We start from the raw sequence: 11,528 nt of genomic DNA, 5'->3' as shown, positions 1-11,528 counted from the left end.
TTTATCAGTCCAATAAATTTGTTTTAATCAATAGCCTAACCAATTATCTAATGTTTCTATAGTTCTGTGAGAGTTTGTATTTTTGTTGTATATATCTTATTCTATTTTATACTCTATGTGTTGTAAAAACACTTAATCTTTCATCATAAGATTAAAATAATATCCCTTTAACATAAACAGAAAACCCTTTACTTTCAAGGATCTACAGGGATAAGACAATAACTGATAAATTGTTGTACATCCCTAATGATGATATACGAAATTTCCCCTTCTGTAGTGGTTGAAACGTTTGGACACTGAACTTAATGAATCAACCAATCAAAATTACAAGTCAACAAAAAAAATTGGGGACTAGTGTAATAAACAGCCCAATTACCTCCCTGCAGAAAAACCTTTACTATACTACTTGCTCTTTCTTTAAATATTTATGTTTAATTTGAATATACTGTTATTTTGTACTGTGTGTAAACAACTTGTTATAAAACACATAGAAACAATAAATAAGATGACAACATCCATAAAAGCGAAGCAGTACTCCGGCAAATTTAAAAGGGTAGCTTGAATGGTGGGTGAATTTTTATCCTTCAGTTACTCACGTCCCTAAGGAGATTTGGCCTTTCAGCAGCCAAGATCTTAATTCAATGAACTATTGGGCCCGGGGCTACATTTAAGCATACATCAATAGACGTGCGTAAACCACAAAGACCTCCCTCATTGCCACTATCAAGGAGAACTTTGCCAGCTTGGACAGGGACATGGTGGCCAGGACCTGCTGGCGGTTCAGGGGGCGGGTAGAGGCGATTATTAAGGCTTACAGTGATTTTATTAAATAATTTAGTATTCATATACCTATTCTGCTTCCCAGTTTTTAAAATTCAATAAAATCTTTAAAATTGACGATTTTATGTTCATTTGTTTACAAATTAGAAATAGTCCGTATTTATGTGCCGCACTCTATATTTTTATCCTGGTTTTATATAGCACTATATATTTTTACTAGCGGCTACGCCCCTAGAGGCCTCTAGTTGCACTTTAAATGTTTTTTTTGTTAAAGTAAATTTTTTATGTACGATACCACCTTATTTGACGTTGAAGTCTCCCCTAAATTAAAAAAAATTTCGATTTTTTTGTCATTTCTCTTGGGAGGGTGGTGGTACCCTCCCCCAAAATAGTTATAAACCTTCCCGGGACTTATGAGAAGCTACCCTGTTAAGGAGAACCCGATCGGTTCAGCGGTTAGCGAGATCCTTCGGTACAGACACACAGACAGACAGACAAACATCCTGTTACTTTAGTATAAGGATAGCTTAAGATTCTAAGTTAAGTGGAAATATCGATACTTTATTACTTAGATGTTCCACCAGGTTTTCATTTACTCTAATAAGTGAAACTCACAGCTGGCTAAAATAATGATATCCCCCATCCACCCCCTTTATCCGGTCTCCTCCCCTCCTAGTGGATGAATGAACTGACCAATAAATGAGTAAGATTGTAGCAACCAAAATTTGCAACAAATTTTTCCTAACCAATATATCCACGTATTCTATATCCATTAGTGGAATTTTATTGGACCATGAAATGGACATTTGTTATAATATGTCTAGAATAAAAAGAGATAGTCATCAATTAGATCAACTAATGTCTTTTTTTTATGTAGCGCAACTTCTTTATAATTATACTAGCGGCTTTCAAAGATCTTAAGAGATAAGACAATGGCAGATAAATTGATGTACATACCCAATGATGATGCACAAAATTACCCCTTCTGTAGGTAAAAATTATTGGTTGAAACGCTTGAAACTCAAATTAAAGAAGCAACCAATCAAAATTCACTAAAGTCTCCAAAGTTGTTAACCCAACGAATACGAAAACGTGATTATAAAACTTTGGGGACTTATAAACAGCCTATAGTCCCCTCCTTCTATCTGAGTGGCTTTAAATTAGATTCTAGGGGCTCTGTATCCGATTGGGGAGGAAGTGGACAGAAGATTATAGCCTAAATAAAACCCTGTTAGGATTCCCCTAGATGAGGAGCACAATCGGTTCAGTGGCTGGCAAGATCTTAATGGACAAACAAAAATCTATATTAATTTATAAATAATATAAAAATTTTATACTAGCAACTATAGGCAAGCCAATTTTCCAAAATCCCAGTTTCTCCATCTTGAATGCACCTAACAATCTCCAGCAAAATTGCAAAAAAACTGGCTTTATACATCTTTGTACTTTGTGATTTTTCGACATCTTACTGGACACATATATCCAACTGTTTGAGTAAAAGCAATGTTAGGTCTTAATTTTCAACCTTAGAATCAAAATTGGACGGTTTCTTTTCTTTCTATTGCATTTTGGACCTTTGAACGATATTTTAGTGGAAAAATAAGTGTATTTTATGATTATTTTAGGTTAGGTTTTATCAAGTAAATAGATCAAGTGATAAGGTACCGCAGGGCAAGGGCCTCGTGATGGGGCTAGAAATATATATACAAAAAAAATAAAATAAGGGTGGGGTGGGGTTCTGTAGACAAGAGATAGTTTTGAATGAGACCAGCCAAAAAATTAATTAGTTGTAAGAGAATTAAACCAATGTATTGTTTGAATAAAAATATAACTATGACCTTTGCTCAATGTTCTTTTTATACACAGAAAAGAAGTAAATGTTTACAAAAAGTTTGCAAAGTACTTGCAAAAACTTTCTTTTTTCTACATTAATGTTGATCATTTTTGCATCGACTTTTGGTAATGTGTAAAAATAACAACGCAGAAAAAAAAGATAAGAATAAGAAACATAAATAAATGCAAGTCTCAAATCAGGCTATATTTTAGCTACTTGAATGGCGGAAAGAAATATACATAGATGTTGCAATATTTAAAGAAAATTATACATATTCAATACAATTTTCATTTAGTTGAAATGCTGGTCAAAAGTTATCGACTTAATGTTTTACTTTTCCATGCAAACTTTTTGGCTATATTTGTTTGCTAAATGTAAGTCCATCTACTAAGTAAATCAATTCGTGTAAGGTTTTAGTAAGTTTGTTCAGATCTGCTTACAACTGATTCGATTGAGTTCCTCACTTAAAGGAAGCTTTGTAATGGTCCTGAACATTTTTTATGAACCTAGTAATAGTGTCTAACTTTTTATCTTTGTGACGTAACAAAAATCCATCTCTTTATTAGAGGTTTCCTTTCCCACCTCCCCTCTCATCCTTCGATTTTTGTTACGTCACAAAAATAAAAAGTAAAACACTATTGCTAGGTTCTTTTTTTATCTATTTCTAAGACAATAAGATGCCCCTGGAGGCTAAAGACGCAGCCGCTAGTTTAAATCTATTCTACTAGAAGTAACCAACATCCTATAACTATGAAATTATATTTCATAATTACACCTTAATTTTTAATGTAAAATATTTTTTCCTTAGTTGCCAATTTCCTGTTTTAATATGATACCTAAATTTATATTATACAAGAAGAAAATTTTTCTATTTCTAAAAACTATTGATTGTAATAAAATTAAGAAAGAAGAGAATATATTTCGGATCATAAAAAAATCTATTTATATATAGACACTTATAGCAATAAAAGTTGTATAAGGGAAAAGTTCTGTTTTTGTACTTTTTGTACTTTCTTATAATAAAATTGGGGGCATGCAAAGGCTTTTACCAAGGTGGTGTGAATCTTAGGTAGAAAGAGGGGATGGAAGGTCAGATTTAAAAGGGATGATGACATCCCCAGGTACCTAAAGGGATAAGACAATGGCCAATAAATTGATGTACATCCCAAATGATGATACACAAAATTACCCCTTTTGTAGATTAAAATTAGGGACTGAAACGTTTGAGCACTCAACTTAATGAATCAACCAACCAAAATTCACTAAAGTCCCAAAAGTTGTTGGGCCAACGATTATGAAAAAGTAATTATAAAACTTGGGGGACTAGTGTAATAAACAGCCCATTGTCCCCTTTCTCTCTCTTACAAAAAGTATAAATCCAGAACTCTTCCTATAGGCAACCGCCTTAATAGAATAGTAATTATAAAACTTTGGCTTCACTTTATTTACTATTTTATAACTACAGTAAATGTCTCATATAAAACATCGTTTGTATAATATTATTTATAATTACATTGGGGCACAAATTTAATAAAGAATTCCATTTAAATCCATTTTAAATTTTACATATAAAAAGATTTTACTGTAAGAGGTTGTGCTTTATGAAAGAAATGCGTTTAAATTGTATTTTTTTATATGAAAAATTAAAATAGATTTTTAAACTTTGTTAAAAAGAGGATTATTCATTAACAAGAGGTGAAAATTTACATACCCCCCAATTAATAGTTTTTTATCGCATTATATTATATAAAAAGATTAAAATCAGTTTTATTAACTCCTAAGGGACTAAGGCCCCGGTTAACAAATATTCGTGGAAAATTGTCTAAAATACGATGCTATATATAATTTTTTCAAGTTTCAAAGCAATACTAGAAAAATAGTTTAAAAAAAATACACAATCAAATGCTTTGTTTAAATCAAGCTGTTATAAATACTTATTACATTTGTTCAACATTCGATAAAAAAATCTATTTAATGTAAAATAAATAAACAAAATCTTCACCTCTTATCAGAAATAAGTCACCTTTAAGGTAGAATATGTTAAATATTATATATTTGATAATAATTTAGTTTTATTTATTGTGTACATATACATATGTGTAAAGTAAGTATTTATCTATTATTTTGGGTCAACTGCAGTTTACGGTAAAAGGTTACTGGTAACAAATATCTCCAAAAATCTATGAACTTTAAAGGCTTATAACGGCCAAACGGCGGAACGTATAGACTGTGATCGTTCAAAAGTCATTAATCAATAATGTACAATTATTTCGCAGTGCACTAAATGCGAAAAAAGACTTATTTTAAGCTTTGTTCCTTCAGTGAAGCTTTCCCTGTGCATCATTAGATCTAGGGCATTCCAGATTTTTTTAGGCCTTCCTATGCTGCTTAAAACGGTTTGCAGGCATGAAATGTACATTCAGCCGTTTGGCAGTTAGCAGCCTTTAAAATTCATAGATTTTTGGAGATATTCGTTACCAGGAATATTTTTACCGTGAACTGCATTTGACCCTTTTAAATATGTCAGGTCTATATAATATTGCAGGTATCTAGAATTATTAGTTTTCACTGCGATAAATGCAAATATATAACTAGGAGTAGTTTTGTACATTCTTATAAATATGTTGGGTATTTTCCCTCGTTGTGCCATGTGGAGCAAAGAAATCCCCTTTTGTTTTGAAATAAATTGAATTTTAGGGGGAAAGGGTTAGTTTATATCATTTAAGTTCGAGTTTGGTTAGGTTATATTGCGTACTTGGTGTATATAGACCCCATAGGGTAAGGGACCCCCGAAGAGGGTAAGGAGTTCCAGTGCTAGCTAGACTGTATGAGAGAAATCACCTTAAATTCTTCTAATATATAATGGTCATTGATTAATAAACGCGAAAACGCTAGAATTCGAGACAGCGTAAAGTGCTGCCAAAAAATGACGTCATACAATAAAATGACCAATGAGAGGCAGATATGAATTTTACCTTTGGTCAATTAGAATTTATACTGGCCTATCATTGGTCATTTTACTGTATGTCGTCATTTTTTATGAGGTACTTTACGCTGTTTTTCTAGAATTCTGGTTAAACAAGAAATCAAATTAAATGCCGTTTACTTTAAAAAATAAAAGTAATTTACTAAGGATTTATAAGTAGAGAAATAGTTATCTATAATAAAAGAAATGGATAAAATATCATCTAAAATATGCTTTCATATTAAACTTCTAATAAATGGAAGAAGTGTCAAAAGCGATAGCATTCAGGGATCTTAGGGGATAAGACAATCAACGATAAATTGATACATCCCCAATTTTTAAGAATAAAATTACCCCTTCTATAGATTATGATTATAGGTTGAAAAGTGTGGACACTTGTAGTTTGAACCAATCAATCAAGATTCAATAAAAGTACCCAAAGTTAAGCCAACGAATGAGGAAGAGTGTACATAAAACTTTGGGTACCATATCAATTTAAATTAATTTTCCCTCCCTCCCTAAATATAATTAGAAAGAGAATAAATGGAAAACACAGAAAATTTTAAAATTTTTTGACACAAAAATAACATTGAAGCAAACATGTACATGAACAATCGCTAGATAAAAGCTCTTCTAATTTAAATATATATATTTTTTTGTGTATAATATCATAATCAGAAATTCAGAATAAATCTTCAAAAAGTTATTATTTTTTACAAGAAGTAATAGGTACCATTTTTAATGAAGCCCTTATCACTGGCTAAAACTTATATTTTTTTTATTTACAACATTTAAAACGAGAATTAATCATAAAATTGTGATTTTTGGCGCAATTTTGCTCATGTTTTTTTGGCACATGTGTACAATACTGTACACTGATAGTTTGTACACTGTCTGCTGTACACTATTTGTACATTTTTCACTGGTGTTCATCTAACTTTGTACACTTTATAAGACTTGTCGTTTGTCTGGCTCGATCTTCTCCTAAAAAATAAATGAAATATTAAATATTTTGAAAAAGTAATGTTTAAAATTAATTCATAAATTCTATTGCTGGTTTGAAATAATTAGGAATATTTAAGAAAGTGCTTTGCATACAACCTTTCCATCAATTGAATGGCTCATTATTGACGTTAACAAGGTTTAGATGAGTATCCTATTCCCTAACTGACTCACTTACTACTCACTTTCCTTCCAACAAAAATTTGTTAAACCACTATTAGAGTATATACTGCTAGCGGCTACGCCCCTAGAGGCCTTTAGAGGGGCACGTAAAAAGTTTGTTTTTTAATCTATTTAAGATCAGTTTTTTTGCAATTTTTATTGGAAGGGTGGTGGTACCCTTCCGTCCAAAAGTTATTAACCTTCCAAGGACCTATGAGAAGCTTCCCTGTAAAGGAGAACCATACCGGTTCAGCGGTTAGCGAGATTCTTTGGTACACACAAACAAACAGAAGACAGATAGACATCCTGTTTCTTTATTATAAGAATTGGAGTGCCCTTAGAGTAGATTTTTTTTCATTAATAACCCTTTGAAAATAGAATAAATACTTACGGATAAATGTGTATCTCCCGATTTTCTTTCCATCAGTGAATGCGTTTGCATGCTACTTGGACACTCTCTAAATAGATAGATAGATAGATAGATAGTTAGGTAGATAGTTAGATAGATAGATAGTTAGATATGAAGATAGATAGAAAATAAGATAGATAAATAGATAAATGTTTGTCTCCTGATTTTCTTTCCTTCATGTGCATGCTACTTGGGCACTATCTAGATAGATAGATAGATAGATAGATAGATAGATAGATAGATAGATAGATAGATAGATAGATTAGATAGATAGATAGATTAGATAGATAGATAAATTTATGTCTCCTGATTTTCTTTCTGTCAGTGAATGCGTTTGCATGCTACTTGGACACTCTCTAGATAGATAGATAGATATTTAGTAGATAGATAGGTAATTAGATATAAAGATAGATAAATGTGTGTCCCCTAATTTTCTTTCCATCAGTGAATGCGTTTGCATGCTACTGGGACACTCTCTAAATAGATAGATAGAAATCTATAGATAGTTAGTTAGATAGATAGATAGATATGTAGATAGATGATTAGATAGATGATTAAATAGATAGATAATTAGATAGATAGAAAATTCTGAACTCTTTCTGATTAAAAACAAATTACAATTTCATAATGTCTAAAGTTTAGCACCAATAATTAAATAAGGTAAAATAAATAAGGGGTTAGAATGTTTATTTTTATTGGAGGGTGGGGGGAGGGGGAGTATTTAGCGATTAAAATAGATTCTTTTACAAAAGATTGAGATATCTTTAAGTAGATCGATGTCTGTCTCTCCGTCTGTTTGTCTGAAGCTTATATGCTCAGTAACCACTTAACCGATTGGGCTCTATTCTCCAGGGAATATACCAACTGGTCCTGCGATGGTTTTACTTATAAGCTATTTTCTTGGGGGTTTGGACCCCCCCCCCCCCCTCAAAAAAAAAGCAAATCCCCCCCCCCTAAATAGTTCAATACCTCTTGGGGCAAAGCCCATAGAATTTAGGGGCGAAGCCGCTAGTAAGTTATGAAACATAAATGTTACTCGTGATATTTTAATGCGTTAAACTATATTAGCACGTAATTTGCGTACAACGCATGGATAATGATATGTATATGGAAGTTACATAATTCAAGGGGTAAGACAATGGACACACTCAATTACAATAAACATAATTATTCTTTTATTTGATAAATTCATTGGTTGAAAAATAGCAATCAATATTTGATAAAAGTCCTCATGTTTTTGATATAAAATTTTGGGTACCAGCATAATTTACATTACAATTTCTTCTCTCTGTCTACTTTCTATCAGACATACTGCAAATTATCAATTACATTCCTTTGGCCTATCCTTATAACCCCTGTTACAAGGATAAAGCTAAATATATCATCATCAGTTACTTAATTTAATGTCAAGGTCGTATACATTTTACATAAATATGAAGGATTCAATAGTTGCAAGTAACACATAATAACCCATCATGAAAAGTAACAGGATGTCTATATGTATAACTGTTGAACCGATATAGTTCTCCTTTTTAGTGAAGGTTTAAAATTATTTTGTGGAAGAGCACCTCCTACCTTCGAGAAATCGCCCCTAAAAAAAACAAGAGGCCTCTTGAAATCCGCGAGTGGAATGGATGTAGAATATACGTGGATATTATGACAAGGGAAAATTGTCGTTAATTTAGCATGCTAACATAGACATCACTTATTGGTCAGTTTGTTTATTCAGAAAGAGAGGAGGAGATGGGGTGAAGGGGGTACACGGGGATCGTTATTTCAGCCAGCTACAAATGTTACTTTTTTAAAGTACATGATAATATGGTGTAAGAGCCAAGTAATAATATCTCCATTACTTTAAGATAATATCTTATTTTGTTTAATTATGTTTTATTTTTTTTACAGTAAAACTAGTGGATTTGCCTATAGAATCTCGAAAACCATCTCAAGGCATCAATCTTAAAATAAAATCCTAGGACCTATGTAAAGTTTTCTTTAAATGGCTTACTTAAACGGCATAGTAATTAGCGAGATCCCTTTAAAAGAGCAAAATGCAAAGACAAATCTTTTTTTAACTATTGTTTTTAACATCTTGATTGGAACTGATGATCTTTCTATTAACGAAAGAAACTAAAATGAAAAAAAGTTGTGTTTTAATATATAAATACTTTATAAAATAGGATATAAACAGTTTGCTAGTTTATTATTGCTGCGATACTTTTTGACATAATTATCTTTGTTTCAGCTACAGTTTTTGTTAAGACAAAATATGATGATTTTAAAAATATTAGAAAATGTACTATAAAAATATTTGTGACCTCGTGAAACTTTTCCGTCATAACGTAAATGATATTTAAACAGATATTAATGATATTTTAGCTGTAAAAATTAGGCTCAAGTAAATATATAAAAAAATCAATGACAACTATGATCATAGAAAGCTAAGCAATAAAAATAATTCAATGATTAAAAAAGTTAAAAAGATGAATTTATACACTTGTAGGTTTAAACAAACCAATAAAAAAATCTTTATAATTATTTTTTATTTTTCTAAAACCTGTAGTTGGTAAAATTAAAAATATAGTAGAATCAAATCAACAGTAAATAAATATATATACTTTTAAAATCACGAAACCCAGTAAGAAAAAAAGTACCTTTTACATTGTGACGGAATGACACACAGACCTTAAGACTTACGGACGGCCATACTATAGTTATAGATCTGGGTTACTTGCAATAAACATCCACTTTTAAGTGAAACATCAGTTATAGAGTAGCTGCGCTGCTAAATATATGCAAAAAACAAAGTAAATAATGAGAGAAATTGCAAACCAAACTTTTTCCTTTTTTGCAATGTTAGTAAAACAACAAACTTTGGACACATGAAAATGTTACTGTAAATTAGTTTTAGACGAATATTATATTCTAATTTTAAAAATATATTTTACATATCATGTTGTTTTATTGAGATAGAAAAAGTTTTCCTCTTTTGGAAAGCAAAACAATGGTTCAAAGATGGTTTTAGTCTATTTTTATGACTTGACTTTAAATACAGCGCCCCAATATGCTATGAATGCAATATATAAAATAGAAAAAATTAATATAATTTTTTACATCGTGTATAAGAAATTTAAAGTGGTAAAAGTTCAACAGAGTACAGTGTCCAATGAAAAAATGACGTCATATAAAACAAATGACTAATAATAGGCCAGTATCCAATATACCATTGGTCAATTCTAGTGTACACTGCCCTATCATTGGTATTTTGTATTGTATAACGTCATTTTTATTGTAAACTATACGCTAAAAAAAAGGTCGAAACCCAACGAAAAATTAGCAAATACTTGCGAAAATTGTGTTTTATGGTACTATTCTGTTTTTAAAAATCAAGGATTTTTTTCTAAAGGTTACAATTTTTTTTCATTTAAAGACCAAGTTGTTTATCAATTAGATGTGAAAAACATTCAGCAAAAAATTTAAAAAAAAATCATTTTCCCCTCACCATAGAGCATAGGTGGACATTAGAAAATAGAGTAACTTACTTAACTTTAAGTGAATAATCCTTGATAATTTGAAAGTTGCAAAAAATAATGCAAATTAGTTTCATTGCTGTTCTTAGCAAGAAAACATAATTTACATTTTTTATTATTGCCAATTTTTTTAGCAGATTTATAATAATTTTCATGGCTTTAATCTTTTACCCCTGCATAGATAAAAAGATTGAACACTTTTACTATGTACAACAAAATCATGGTTTATCTTTAACCCCTTCAGTTTTTATGCTAACAAATGACAGAATAAAGTTACAAACATTAAAGTCATTTTTAATTAGAGAAAAAAGCGTGGGAGGGAGGGAACATTGGGCTGTTTATTACACTAGTCCCAAAAGTTTATAATGATGTTTTCATATTTGTTGACTTAATAACTTTGGAACTTTCATTGAATTTTGATCGGTTGATTCATTAAGTTGAGTGTCTAGGCGTTTCAACCAATAATTGCAATCTACATAAGGAGTAATTTTGTGTAACACCATTGGGAATGTACACCAATTTATAAGCCATTGTCCTATCTATTTCAATTCTTGGTAAAAAGCTGCTTGAGCTTCGCTACTTATGGAAATACTTATCCTTGATAAAAATAATAAATAAAATAAAATAAAATAAATAAAAATAAAAAATATAATAATAGTTATTTCTCGCATCGTATTATAAACGGCTTTCCGCGGATATAGAAAGCTGGATATAATACGATGCTAGACATAGTTTTTTCGTATGGATGAGAACCGGTTCCTATCCACCGGATTCGAATGAATACGAGAAAATAACTTACCTTAATTTAATAAGCTTAAAGAATTCTTGTCTAAAGTTTCTTCCAACTAT

At 30.8% G+C, this 11,528-nt stretch overlaps 1 long non-coding RNA gene across 1 annotated transcript in view; it reads right to left on the bottom strand.

Annotated features, from left to right (window-relative positions):
* Positions 1–3,513: 3,513 nt before the first annotated feature.
* The window catches only part of LOC145314722 (uncharacterized), an 8,066-nt gene continuing 51 nt past the window's right edge, over positions 3,514–11,528 (bottom strand). Inside the window, exons 1-3 of the long non-coding RNA XR_013877851.1 lie at positions 11,479–11,528; positions 7,135–7,201; positions 3,514–6,563 (exon numbers count right to left, since the gene is read on the bottom strand). The exon at positions 11,479–11,528 is cut by the window's right edge and continues 51 nt beyond it. This is a non-coding gene — a long non-coding RNA (uncharacterized LOC145314722). The remainder of the gene's footprint in view (positions 6,564–7,134; positions 7,202–11,478) is intronic.

Source organism: Acartia tonsa, chromosome 3 (genome assembly GCF_053477335.1).
Source record: "Acartia tonsa isolate MP-2025a chromosome 3, ASM5347733v1, whole genome shotgun sequence".
Classification (NCBI taxonomy): Eukaryota; Metazoa; Arthropoda; class Copepoda; order Calanoida; family Acartiidae; genus Acartia; species Acartia tonsa.
Note: the sequence above shows the minus strand (reverse complement) of the source record. Positions and strands in the feature narration are given on the sequence as shown.